At 42.9% G+C, this 14,923-nt stretch overlaps 1 protein-coding gene across 2 annotated transcripts in view; it reads right to left on the bottom strand.

The window, feature by feature from the left end:
- Nucleotides 1-14,923, bottom strand: part of ITPR2 (inositol 1,4,5-trisphosphate receptor type 2) — a 529,852-nt gene that overhangs the window by 9,275 nt on the left and 505,654 nt on the right. The window lies entirely within an intron of this gene.

The raw sequence follows: 14,923 nt of genomic DNA, 5'->3' as shown, positions 1-14,923 counted from the left end.
ACAGTGTTCCTGCATTTGATTTCCACTTCTGGACAAGTTCTGCCAAGTTACGTAGTGGAACAGCTCTTATAAAGTCTAGTCCTGTTGATGCTTAATTGACAACAGGCTCAATGTAAAGGTGGTACTGATTTTTCTCTGCATCAGAATGAGAATGAAAAGTAGAATGAGATTCAGCTCAGTGAGCCAAACACTAGAGGAATCGGTCTTGCTTTTTTAACTCTACTAGGTACCCAGGAAAAGTCACCTGGGAGAAATTCAGAGTTAGGAATTAACAGACACATGCTACTATATATAAAATAAACAAAGACCTACTATATAGCACAGGGAACTGTAGTCAATATCTTATAATAATGTATAGTGTAAAATAATCTGAAAAAGAATATATACATATATGTATAATTGAATCCCTTTGCTGTACCCCTGAAATATTGTAAATCAACTCTACTTCATTGTTTAAAAAAAGGTTAAAGAAAATATTTTTTAAAAAAGTTGCCTGCCTGTAAGCTAAAGAAAAAGTAAGCCCTGTAATTCTATTTCATAGTAATAATTCCATTTGTTGGCTGCCTGGCAAGTGTCATGCATTTTAGTCACACTATGGCCGATACCTACAACAACTCCATAAGGTTTAGACTGTTACCAGTCCCATTTTACAAATGACAACACTAAGGCAGGAAGAGGGTTAGTTATTTGCCAGGGCCACATAGGGGTTGTTAAGTGGCTGCACCAGACTTTGGCCTTCAACCTGTGTGGCTGGAAATCTCGTGCTCCCTTCACTGCACTGGACTATTTCTTCACATCTAATGAAGAGGTCGAAATGCTTAGCTTCTATCCCACTCTCTCCCTCTTCCCCTAGATCCTGCTGTACAGCACTGGGAACTATATCTAGTCACTTGTGATGGAGCATGATGGAAGATAATGTAAGAAAAAGAATGTATATATGTATGTGTTACTGGGTCACTTTGCTGTACAGTAGGAAATTGATAGAACACTGCAAACCAACTATAATGGAAAAAATAAAAATCATTAAAAAAAAGAAAATCTAAAATAGACAAAAAAAATTTCCTCACAAAGCTGTTCACAGCACCACCACTTATAATAATAAAAAGTATAGAAAATAAAAAAATAAAATAAAACCCTCTGAACTAGCCGAAGAAAACAGAGAGAAAACTATAGAAAACCATAATGAGAATACATTTTATAACTTGAACCCCCCTGATTACTTCTTCTGGGGTACGCTAAAGATTTATACACTGAAAATCAGAAATACAAAAGCTTTAGGTATTGTATCAGAGATGCAGGTTACAGGTACTGTGGAAATGCGTTGATTAAGCCTTGATATTCTCTGCAATTCTGCAGAGTGCTCTGAAATATTGCTAATGAGGGGTACACATTGAACATGCCATGTATTACATTGCACTGCAGTGGAATATCAAAAAACCATTTAACATGTACCTTCACCTCTGCTTTCAGACTCTCTGTGCTTAAAATGTACGGTCACAAGACATTTGCAAAGGTTCTTCCTGGTTACGATCCTTTTCTAAGCCTTCTGTTTATACTGCATATTCCATTCTAGAATCATAGGCAAAGCCTACTAGGCTGACAAGTATAACCATTTCCCCAAACCCTCACTGTAACCTCCTGTATTCCTCTCTGCACTTGTGGTTTGAAGATGTCAGCAGAAACAGCCCTCAAAAAGAACATCAGCAATGCTAAAACTACCTACCTACTAAAAAGTCTCTGAGGGAAAGACACCATTCCTGCTTTCTTAGAACTTCAGACGTAGGACAGTAATCTGGAACAAGGATTCTTTTTTTTTTTTTTCTTTTTAGGGCCACACCTACAACATATGGAATTTGCCAGGCTAGGGGTCGAATCAGAGCTATAGCTGCCAGCCCACGCCACAGCCACAGCAATGTGGGATCCTTAACCCACTGAGCAAAGTCAGGGATTGAACCTGCATCCTTATGGACTGTAGTTGGGTTCATTACTGCTGAGCCATGATGGGACTCCTGGAACAAGGATTCTTTCTGCAGCCAGAGTAATGGTGTTGGTGGAAGTTTTTCATATATACCATCCCAGCCTCTGCTCAATGAAGGAGGAGCTTGAGGGGTTTCCCATGCTCATACCAACATGGTGGCCTTGCTGGCAGGTTGGACATCATCTCAAGAACTTAAGGAACATCCACAACTCTGATGTCTGGGTTTCTAGCTTTATTCCTGGTGAGCACCCCACCTGTATAGGACAAGTATGGCTCAATGTGGACCAAAGAAAGGCTGATTCTCACAGGGGTTTGGATGCAGGCCCTGGGTTATGAGGAAGGAAGGATGAGCTGGAAAACATACTCTTGTCTGACAAACACTTGGATCTGGAGGTGAGAGAAAGGATCCAGCTGTGTCCTCGGAAAACGCTATTCCTGGATTGACAAATAAATGAAAACCTTGGCAACTCATTCTAAAAAGAGGGAGGGAAGAAGAATAAATTTTGCTATGTTAGAAAAATAACACATTCTAGGACTGGAAGATTCATTTGCTAGCCCTCATTAACTGTACCTTCCTTCTGTCTCTCCCTGTTTATTCTGTATCATCTTCCTTTTGCAACTGAATTCCTACAAATGTAGTAGAGTACCATATTTGTGTGGATTGAGACTTTTAAAATTTAATTTTTATTTCATATTGGACTATAGTTGATTTATGATGGGTTAGTTTCAAGCATATAGCAAAGTGACTCAATTATACATATACATATATCCATTCTTTCTCAGATTCTTTCCCCACATAGTTTATTACAGAATATTGAGTTCCCTGTGTTAGACAGTAAGTCCTTATTGGTTACCTATTTTTATATATAGTAGTGTGTTTATGTTAATCCCAAACTCCCAATTTATCACCCCCTGACCTTCTCCCTTTGGTGACCATAAGTTTGTTTTCAAAGTCTGTGAGTCTGTTTTTGTTTTGTAGGTTCACATGTACCACTTTTTTAGATTCCATATATAAGTGATATCATATGATATTTGCCTTTCTCTGTCTGACTTACTTCACTTAGTATTATAATTTCTAGTTGCATCCATGTTGCTGCAAAAGGTATCATTTTGTACTTTTTATGGCTAAGTCATATTCCATTGTGTCATCTTTTTTATCCATTCCTCTGTTAATGGATATTTAGTTTGCTTCCGTGTCTCAGCAATTGTAAACAGTGCTGTAATGAACATTGGGGTGCATATATCTTTTCAAATTATAGTTTTCTCCAGATATATGCTCAGGAGTGGGATTGCTGGATCATATGTTAGTTCCACATATAGTTTTTCAAGGAAACTCCATGAGAAAATTTAAATGCACTAGTTATCCAAAACAAATCTATATTGAATGGATATATAGATATATAGATTTGTAAAGTAACAAATCCCTTTACTGTGTCATTGTTAAACCCTGAAATAGTTTACGAATCAAAATGCTTGGCACTTTGCTGTCTAGCAGAAATTGACAGATCACTGTAAATCAAGTATAAGAAATTTTTTTTAAAAGAAAGAGGAAAAAGAAAAAAAAATGCTCAGACATCAGGTTTACATTATATATGTGAAAGTGGTTTGAACGTTACAAAGCACTGTATAAACTTCAAATATTCTTGAATTTCTGAGCTGACTGCACAGAGGTTGCAGCTTGTACATTAGAGTCATGTAACAAATGCTCAAAAAGCAACAGCCGTTGGCATCACTGTGGCACTCCACTCCTCCTGGCCCCTTTCTAGGGCTCCACCTCCAGGTCATCGCCAGGAATGGGGCTGCCAGCGGGGAGCCCTCCAGGGACAAGGGCTATTTAATCTAGTCACTGCTCCCAAGGGCATAGAGAAAAATAGGTCCGTGAAAGTGCTGATGAAGGAAGGAGGGCTGGGATGAAAATGACTTAGCAGGGCTACTGATCTCAGCAGACCACAGGTTTGCAATCAGAAAGTTCTAGCTGGGAGGGCCGGGATGCTGGTCCAGTTTTACAGCCCCTTGTTTGATAGGTGCCTCAGACAGGGTGGGAGTGGCTGGCAGTTCCCAGCACAGGGCATGCGGGAGGGCATGACAGCCTGGCAGGCTCCCACTGCTGCAGAGGTGAAAGCATGAAAGGCCCCGCCTTCTGTGACTTCCTCACCTCAGCAGCCAGAGTGAAGCAGCTGAAAAGAGGATCAAAGAAGCTCAACAAGGAGTTCCTGCTGGGGCTCAGCAATAACGAACCCAAACCCGACTAGTATTCATGAGGATGCAGATTCGATCCCTGGCCTTGCTCAGCGGGTTAGAGGATCTGGCATTGCCATGAGCTGTGGTGTAGGTCCAAGACGTAGCTCGGATCCCGTGTTGCTGTGGCTGTGGCTTAGGTCAGCAGCTGCAGCTCTGATTTGACGCTTAGCCTGGGAACTTCCACATGCTGTGGGTATGGCCCTAAAAAGACAAAAAACAACATCCCCCCCCCCAAAAAAAAGAAACAGCTTAACAAGCTTTTACAAAAGAGTGTCAGAAAAAGGGTTGGGCTCTGGAGTTTCAGACTCACAGGTCAAGATTTCTGTACTTGAGCATTTCCAGACTGGCTGGGGAGCTAGGTGCTGGTAACATTAGACCTTCACAAGGACCACACAAGAGGCCCTGCACACACGAGGCCAACTGAAAAGTCATTGCCTGAAGGTGGTCTGCGTGCCAGAGGGTGGACTCTGGCTACCTGGGGGTTGAGAGAACTATGAGAACTTGTAGGCTTACTTATCTGAGCAACCTGAAAACGCACTGATTTTGAAAAGCAGAGCTCTCCGGAGTGACCTGGAAGAGGTGATGATACAAAGCTTTGCGCCACTGAGAGCAGGTTGGACCCTGAGCAGAGACTACAGCCCCAGAGCACCCACCTTGCTCCCTGGCCCCATCGCCATCCTCCTCCCTCCCTCCCTTCCTCCCTCGCTCCTTCACAGCAATGTCCTACCTGTCCATGATGAGTGGGTATCAACTGCTCACAGATGTGAAACTGCTTATGGATTCTCTTTGGGGCTCAGTCTTCTCACCCCTGATGCAGCTAACTAACCATGGCTCAAGGGTGTCTACACACAATATCAGCTACATCTGTAAATGGTAGAGTTCTGATCTGTCTGTCCCTAGCCCCCTGGGCACTGAGGGAGGGAGCCACACAGAGAAGAGAGGGTGGTCCATGGGAAAGTCTAAGAGGGCCCAGACCCACCAGTAGTTTGGGGTTGCTAGGAGCTGCAACCCCCTTGACAATAACCAGGGGGATTACTAGATAACCAGAAACACAAAGGGGTAGAAGAGCTCTGGTTATGGGGGCAGCTGTGATGTGGGGTTGCTGGGGAGGGCTATGGAGCACTGGACTCCCCCCACCTTGAGCAGCAACCAGGCTAGGGAATCACTCAGACAGAGGAGGGTGGAGCCCAGCACCCAGAGCTGCTTTGAGCCATCAGCCAGCAGACTCCAAGGTACACAGCAGTACCAGGGACGGAAGCCTAGTCAAAGGTCTGATGATGCAGTGATGGAGGGGCCATGAGCCATTCAGGAACCAAAAGGTCTGCCTGACACCCTCTCAGATCCCTACTGCTGTTTTTCCTAGAGAGGTGGAAAGTGGAAAGCATTCCAACCACAACGGAAAAATAAAGCTCCAAGGTCCTACCTGCTGGCTTTCTTAGAGCCAGTCATTTCCCTTCCTGTTTGTGGTTTGCTTTTCCTGTCAGTTCATACATAACTCCACTTAATCTCATTTTTTATTCTTGGGACTTTAACCCTTTCCTCATCTTCTTATTTGTTCATTTCCATATTTACTCTCCTAAGGTACTTGCTCTTAGCCTATTTATCCAAGAAGGTAAATAGTTTCTTCAAGTAATCTGAAGTATGAGGATTTGCAAGTCTCATTGGGATAGGAAAAAAAAAAAAAAAACCCAAAACAGGAGAGCTCTTCATGGTGAGAAAAGAGCATTTTGAACAGAGCATTGACTACTCACGTGGGCTCTGGTCCAGCTTCTGGCTGCTTAATATATGGCGCCTTCCTGTGCTCCAGGACACTACCACTGGGGGTTGTGGTAGAAGGCTGGGTCCAGCCTCCTAATAGGGAAGCTGAAAAGGCCCATAACCCATCTGTCCTCTCTGTGGCAGTCAGAGCCCAGTTATATGACCTCAAAGTGGCTCAAAATTTGCTCCTGCTTGAGATTTTTGATGTGGATCAACTGCTACCAAGAAGGAGTGGGGCATATATCCAGACAAATCTTTCATTCAAAAAAGATACATGCACCCCTGTGTTCACTGCAGCACTATTCAGAATAGCCAAGACATGAAAACAACCTAAAAGTCCATTGACAGATGGAAGGGATTAAGTAGATGTGGTACATATATACAGTGGAATACTACTCAGCCATAAAAAGAACAAAATAATGCCATCTGCAGCAATATGAATGCAACTAGAGATTCTTATACTAAGTGAAATAAGTCAGAAAGACAAAGACATATACCACATAATATCACTTACATGTGGAATCTAAAATATGGCACAGACAAATCTATCTACAGGAAAGAAACAGACTCATAGGCATGGAGACCAGACTTGTGGTTGCCGAGGGGGGAGGGGAAGGAAATGGGATGAACAGGGAGTTTAGGGTTAATAGATGCAAATTATTATATTTAGAATAGATAAGCAATGAGGTCCTACTGTATAGCACAGGGAACTATATCCAATCACTTGTGATAGAACATGGTGAAAGATAATATGAGGAAAAGAGTGTGTGTGTGTGTGTGTGTGTGTGTGTGTGTGTGTATGACTGGGATGATACACACCAATTTCTGCTGTACACTAAAGTGAAACTGTACAGCAGAAATTGACAGAACAATGTAAATCAACTATAATAAAAAATTAGGAGGTCCCATTGTGGCTCAGGGGAAATGAGTCTGACTAGTATCCATGAAGATGCGGGATTGATCCCTGGCCGCGCTCTGTGGGTTAAGGATCCATTGTTGCCATGGAGCTGAGGTGTAGGTCACGGATGCCGTTCGGATACTGTGTTGCTGTGCTATGGGGCTGTGGTGCAGGCTGGCAGCTGTAGCTCCGATTCAGCCCCTAGCCTGAGAACTTCCATATGCTGCAGGTATGGCCTTAAAAAAATAAAAAAATAAAAAAAGAAGCAGGAATGATGTAGAATTCCTTTTGCTCACAATACTTGAAACAGCATTTAGCTGTTAGCATTAGCTGCACTAAAGCCACAGCTGCCAAGGCTGACTTTCAGGAGACAACAGCAGTGGCAGCACATGTTCCTTCCACCCAGCCTGTCCCCAGGTGGGACCCTCTGGCCAGCTCACTTTACTTGAACCTCCATATGCTGTGGGGGAGGCCTCAAAAAGACCAAAAAAAAAGAAAAAAAAAAAGGAAAAAAAATGGTGGTTTGAAACATTATCTTGGGAGGAGGGGGGCTACTATAGATTGAATAGACCATAAAAGTTGCTCTGAAGAAGTGGTGTCTGGCTCATGAGAAAGAAATTGATCTGCATTGAAATGATGGGACAGAGTTTCGGGCAGAGGGAACAGTCTTGCAAAGGTTCAAAGCTTGAACTGATGCTGGTATATCTGAAGAACAGACGGAGGGCTGGTGTAACTGGAGTGTGGTGCTGAGTGAGAGATGGATGATGGGAGGAGATGAGGTACCAGAAGCAGATAGTGACCAGTTAGGGAGGGCCCTGGAGGCAGTGGTAACTGAGGATTTCTGGCTCCCAACAGAGGAATGCCATTCCCTGGTTTACAGCAAATATGTACACACATACATACATAAATATACATAAAAATAAAACTAAACAGAACATATGGAGAACAGAGAGGGTGAACTCCTCTTTGGAGACCACCATCTCCAGATGGGCATTGTGGGGGCTTTGGCAAGGGTGGCAGGAGTAGGGCACTGAGAAGTACTACCACAATGATGTCAGACCAGGGGGCTTTGAAACCAGCAAATGAGTGTCTGGAAATGCATACTTGGCACATGACACCTTTTCCTGGAGGATAAGACCAAAATATTTGGTTTGCATGATTACTGTGAAGAAACAGACTGGATAACTTAGCCCCTAAAATGGATGACTGGGCTGGGACACCACAGCCGTTCTCCCATGGAGGAGAACTGGGTTATGCCATTGTGTCCTACCTCTGTGCCCAGTGAACACTGTGTTGGCAGCCTGAAATGAGCCATGATGGGAGTATTTACACCATAGGAATGGGCAATACTACCATCAGGGCTTTCCAAAGACCACCAGAATTGGTAGTTAAATATTAGCACACTAGTGGAGAATGTCCCTTATTAATAAAGATGGAGGAAGCCTTAAAGATAGTTTAAATTAAACCACTAACCCCAAAGTCCACAAGCCAGAAGATCATGGCAGAACCAGGATGACCATGGAGGATTCTAGAAGTCGCTTGACCTTAGAAGGCATTACCATCTGGATTTTTAGTTTACAGGGTTCACAGGTTAACTTTTTTTCAGAATCTTTTAGTTTTTCAGTATCTACATAGGTACTTCAGATATTATTCTCAATTATGACAATGAAAAGCATGTTTAGATTAAGATCATCCTGTTCTCTTAAATCAAAAAGAGTCAATCAAAAATGAAAACAAAAAAGGGCAATTTATATTTCAAATACTATTGAAAAAATGCTGAAGAGCTAATGGTGACACCAGACTCAAGAGGACCTGAGAAAGAAGAGATCTAAGAGGTTTGGGCTGGACTCTCACAAGAGGGTCTAGCTATGTTTTTACCTAAGAACCTGGATATCTACCTCCATCCCCTCATCTTTAAACCATGCTGAGGTCAAGCAGTACAACCACTTTTTTTTTTTTTTATCTTTTTTTTTTTTGCTATTTCTTGGGCCACTCTCACGGCATATGGAGGTTCCCAGGCTAGGGGTCGAATCGGAGCTACAGCTGCCAGCCTACGCCAGAGCCACAGCAATGCAGGATCTGAGCCGCGTCTGCGACCTACACCACAGCAACGCCGGATCGTTAACCCATTGAGCAAGGGCAGGGATGGAACCCGCAACCTCATCGTTCCTAGTCGGATTCGTTAACCACTACGCCACGACGGGAACTCCGAGTACAACCACTTAATGCTGCTTTAATTAAAACAATAATTTGGCTCAGTTGCACATTTCAGTTCATCTACAACGTGATACATTTATTTCCTTCTGACATGTAAATCGAAACAACTTTTTCTGATATTTTGACAGAACTTTCCTAAAATTTCTTTCACTTAGAATCATCAGATCCATTTCCATAGTATGTGACCTATTAGGAGGAAAATTAAAAAGAATACATCTATTTTAAAAAGAACTATAAATTTATATGTGGAGTTCAAGGAAAACTTTAGGTACACACACACACACACACACACACATGCAATGTCTATACAGAAAATCTATTTCTGGAGAAGAAACATTCCCAGAAAATTTTAACACCTGAGTTAAATGCAACACAATAGCAAATAGAATTAAAATATGTTTTAGTAGATCCATCTGTTACTGTTTGAGCTTCCCTGCCTTTTTTACCTCACATACATGCATGTGAGTGTGTGTGTGTGTGTGTGTGTGTGTGTGTGTGTGAATATATATAGATATAGATAGATAGGTAGAATATATATCTCACATATAGGTATGTCTTAAACAAAAAAACTAAATCTAAAAGACTACTTGAATTCTTCATTTGGAAAAAAAAAAAAAGAATGCTTTTTTTCCCTCCCCCTTGAGAGCAAACTACTTAATGAATGGTCACCAAATCTCAAAATCACAGACAAAAATCAATGAAGGGTCCAGCATGTGGTTATCAGCATGGAGCTTTACCTGTCACAATCTGATTAAGTTTGCAGCTGGCCAGCTCGCCAGCTGATGTTCTTATGCGACCCCCTGATAAGACGACAAATTATCCAATTGTTCTTTTGTTTAGTTTATCCTAAAGTCTTTCCCCTTGTCGTCAAAATACTACCCACGCAAAGGAAAAGAACTGGTAGTCCTCAAAGTGTGTCTGCCCTGGGCTAGCAGCATCAACATCAACTGGAAAAGGTTAGAAATCCAAGTTCTTAGGCCACACCCCGGACCTACAAAATTAGGAACTCTATTGAGCCCAATAATCTGTTTTGCTTTTCTGGGGGGCAGCACTCATGTCATATAAAAGTTCCTGGCCAGGGATTGAATTCAAGCCACAGCTCTGGATCCTTGACCCCTTGACCCACTGTGCTGGGCTGGTGATTGAATCTGCACCTCCGAACCCTCACCTCTTTGAGCAACCTGAGCTGCTGCAGTCAGGTTCTTAACCCACTGTGCCACAGCGGGAACTCAAGTAATCTTGTGTGTAACAAGCCCTCTATTGCGTTATGGAAAGACTGGCCAATGGGGACCTGCTGTTTAGCACAGAGACTCTACCCAATATTCTGTGATAATCTATACGGGAAAAGAATCTGAGAAAGAATGGACGTGTGTATATATTTAGCTACATCACTTTGTTGTAGAGCAGAAATTATCATAACATTGTCAATCAACTATACTTCAATAACACTTTAAAAAAATGGGGGAAAAAAACCCCAAAAAAGCCCTCTAGGTGACTCTGAAGTGTACAAAAGTTCAAGAACAACCACTTTAAATAATTCAAGACCCCACGTTATCTTAACACCACTACCCATGAACCTTAAAGAAAATCCTTAACTGTGTCCTTGTTACACACTGAGTAATCATATAATATGTAGGCTAAATAGGGGCACATCTGAGGATGAAAGGAGTGTTATTAAAAGTTTCAAAGAGACAATAGCATAACCAGGATGGTTTCCATCTAAACTATGGTCTCTCTGGTTTCCATTAGAACTCAGCCTGTCATTTACGGTTAGGAGAACGAAAGGGTTCCATAACACTATCTGGGAAGCCTGTGGATTAGAAAACCGCATTTATGTACAATCTGTACGTGAAATACTGAAAGGATGTTTGCGAGATATTATCTACTACGAAGTCATTAAGTATTTTGTAAATTGTCTCTAAGACTGGGTTTTGACATATTTCTCATGGGAGTAGTCAATACCTGCCACTATCATGTCATTTCTTCCCCTTCTCTTTTTTTTTTCTCTTATAAACTGGATGGATATTAATACTCCCCTGAAATTTGTCCTTGATTCCAATGACCAAAAAAAAAAAAAATTCATTTTTTTCCATTAGTTTTTATCATCACCGGCCTCTCTACCAGTCTGAATTGTTTCATAAATCTACTATGAAGAGCTGGAGCATGGTCATGGTGAAGCTCTGGAGTGGCTCTTCGGGGCTCAGCACAACACAGAGCCCTAAACAACAAAATTCAGGGTTGGACTAAGATGATGTGCCAGGTTGCACCAAAGAACGCTTACCCTCAGGCCAAGCTTTCTCATTAGCATCAACAAGCTAACATTTCTTCCATAAATTCTTTGAATGGGATTGAGGGATGCTGAACAAAAAAAATCTGAATTGAATCTAAATTGATATGTTCTTCTGGGACAGGGGCAAGTCCGGGGTGATGTCAAAAAGGTACCTAACTCTAGGTTAGATTATAGCTTGCAAAGGACAGCAGTGACCACTGTCTAGTTGGCTTTGGGACTTAGAATCACTGTAGGATGCTGCACAGCTTGAATAGAATTTTACCACTGCCAATGCATCAACAGCTGGCTAGCTGGGTCCAAAAATAATGCAGTCTTGAACACAGAGAACCCAGCAGCTAAAGGTGATGACCCATAACTCTGCCAAGCGGCTGTTAGACATGAGAACAAATGAAGTGATCTCATGTGGGGGGAACAAGGGAAACTTGGGCTGCCCTGGGCACAAGTGAGGCTGGGAGAAGAGCAGGCTGTGCTAGAACTTCAAAAGAAGGTGGCTCTTTTGGAAGAATGACTCCTGGCTGATTGTAACAGTAAGATGCCAAGTTACAAGGGGCACAAGGTTTTGGTGAACAAGAATTGCAGCCATGAGTCACAGAGCAGTCTGACACAAAGGCAATGTGGAAACAATCTTTGATCACTTAGCAGTGCTGCATTTCTAATTTCTGTGCTGTTTCACAAACTCCCTATTTTTCCAACTGAGGCTATTTGGTTTTTATGCATTTTACCCATTTTAGAAACATTTCCCTGATTTTTTTTTATGGAATATCAATCTGACACAAGACTTTAAAAAAAAAAATGAAACAGATGCTGAAGCAACGCCTACGTGTAAAACTCGTTTCTGACACATGATGGAGTTAGTTCATGAAACACTGTGATGTCTGGTGATGATTGGCTGGTGCACACAGGTGCTCCGTGTTGATAAGAACTCAGATGTTGCCCTGAGACATTTTATAATGAATACTGGCTGACTTTTAAATTGCCTCTTTGGGGAGTTCCTGCCATGGCTCAGTGGGTTAAGAACCCAACACAGTCTCTGTGAGGATGCGGGTTTCATCCCTGAATTTACTCAGTGGGTTAAGGATCCAGTGCTGCTGCAAGCTGTGGTGCAGGCTGAGGATGTGGCTTGGATCCAGTGTGGCTGTGGCTGTGGTGTAGGCCAGCAGTGCAGCTCTGATTTAATCCCTGGCCTGGGAACTTCCATATGCCATAGGTGCGGCCATAGAAAGAACAACAAAAAGGATAAACTGACTCTTCATTTAGGTGGTACCCAACCGTAAGAGTTGAAACCATTTGTGTGTGCGTGTATTTATGGAGATAGCCCCCAAAGCAGCAGAGGCAATTTCTGATCTCACATTTCTCCTCCAGCTTGCTTCTACCTGCATTATCTTCCTCCTAATTGCCAACCGACTACTCCCAGGCCCATCACTCTCCCTGGCTGGGGCCACGATGTATAATAAAGAATCAGACTGGTCTGTTCCCTGGTTCCTAGGGGGAGACTCTACAGCCCTGGAACTTCCCAAATGATAGAAACATCTTTGTTATTCACAAGCCCCTTGGTGCACACTTGAGTTTATGCTAATGAGGTGACTTCCGGTGGGCTCCTATAAAGCTTCAAGACAGGCTGGTCACCAGAAAAACCACACACTCCTGGTTAAAGGGTTGGGACTTGGAGCCTTCATGACCTGTGTGGAGCGGAGTGAGGCTGCAGATAGAATTCAAATAGGTGCCTATGATCCAACCAATCAGACCCACGTAACGAAAGCCAAATAAAAACCCTGGGTAGGGAGTTGCTGCCATGGCTCGGCAGTTAATGAACCTGACTAGCATCCATGAGGATGCAGGTTCAATCCCTGGCCTCGTTCAGTGGGTTAAGGATCCGGCATTGCCGTGAGCTGTGTGTAGATTGTAGATGTGGCTTGGATCCTGAGTTGCTGTGGCTGTGGTGTAGGCAGCAGCTACAGCTCTGATTCAACCCCTAGCCTGGGAACCTCCACATGCTGCAGGCGCGGCCCTAGAAAGGACAAAAAAAGACAAACGAAAACAAACAAAACAACGACAACAAAACAATGTGGGCATAGGGGCTGCCCAATTAGAGAACACCTGATGTACAGGGAAGGTAAGGCACTGCATCTGTGGGGAGAGGGCATGGAAGCTCTGAGTTCTCTTCCAGACCTTGTCCATGTGTCTCTTCATTTCGCTGGCCCTCCTGATTTGTATCCTTTATAATAAAGCTGTGATCATAAGTATAACATTTTCCTGTGTTCCATGAGTTGGTCTAGTGAGTTATTGAACCTGAGGGGGTCATGGGATCCCCTGAAGTTATATGTTGTCTATTGGAAATGTGGGGACCCTGAGGCCACCCAAAGTGTAGTTGGCCTCTGAAGTCAGGGCAGTCTTGTTGGGGACCATGCCATCTACCTTATGGGTTTGTACTAGCTCTGGGTGATTAATGCCAGAATCAGATTGCAGTGCCCCACAATGGAATAGCTGGTGCCAGATTAGGCACCAATCCTGTTCATTGCCTCTGGTTGTGGGCCATGCGGCCATCAGCTGCTGCTGGTGGCCAGAGGGGCAGGGTGCCCTAGAAGCATTGGAGAAGGAGCTGCAGGACAAGCAGTCCAGGTAACTGGACTAGCTGGGCATCTGTTTTTGCTAATCGTTCCTGGTCTGAAACTTATACATAGTGGATATTCGATTGGACCATTTTAAAGAGAGCTAGAGAAGACAGAACACACCCAGGGACATGCAGCTACACACATACTTAGGATATGACCATACAAGGCAGGAAGAATTATTCAGGGTGTGTTTCTGGAAAAACAATGCAGTGAAAAGGATGCTATTGGATTGCCCTCTTAAATAAGTTCTTTCTTTATCCCCTACCTTCTGCCTGAGGGGTTAGGAGCAATATGAAATTTACCAGCCTGTGAATGTTTTGTGAATTGAACTATTTACCCTAGTATGTTTTATCCATGTCCTTGGCAGGAGTGAATTTTGTGTATTAGAAATAACTGATAATGTTGAATAAAAAAGTGAAAGCACTGATGTATTTTTTAGAATGTATTTTCCTAGCATAAAATATAAACTCCATTCCCAGCCCAGGGGGCCCTGGTGATCCAGTCTCTGTCCCTCTCCCCTCCTGCCTCCTTGGCTGCCATCTGAACTTCCTCACTAGCGCCAGCCATGTGGGCTGCCCTGCTAGTCCTCCTTCTGTGCCCAGTCCATTACTGTCAGGGACTGGCTCTGGCTGATCCCTAGATCCTTGCATGGCTTGCTCATTCACTCCAATAGAATGTATCCCCCTCCCCATTTCTTTAGCTTGCTCTGTTTTTCCTCATCAGTTTAATTAGGACTCATTTGTTTACTTTTGCTTTATTTCTCTTGCCTTAAGAGACTGATCCAAGAAAATATTGCTATAATTTGTGTCAAAGGGTGTTCCATCTATGCTCTCTTGTAGGAGTTTTATGATTTCAGGTCTTACGTTTGGGTAAACCATTTTGAGTTTAATTTTGTATGTGATATGAGAGAGTGTTCTAATCTCATTGTT

This window comes from Sus scrofa, chromosome 5 (genome assembly GCF_054392235.1).
Source record: "Sus scrofa isolate SSC_HxYL_T2T_F1_AM1 chromosome 5, Sscrofa_HxYL_maternal_Yorkshire_Landrace_v2.0, whole genome shotgun sequence".
Lineage (NCBI taxonomy): Eukaryota > Metazoa > Chordata > Mammalia > Artiodactyla > Suidae > Sus > Sus scrofa.
The sequence above is the reverse complement of the archived record's forward strand: the minus strand, read 5'-3'. Positions and strand labels throughout refer to the sequence as shown.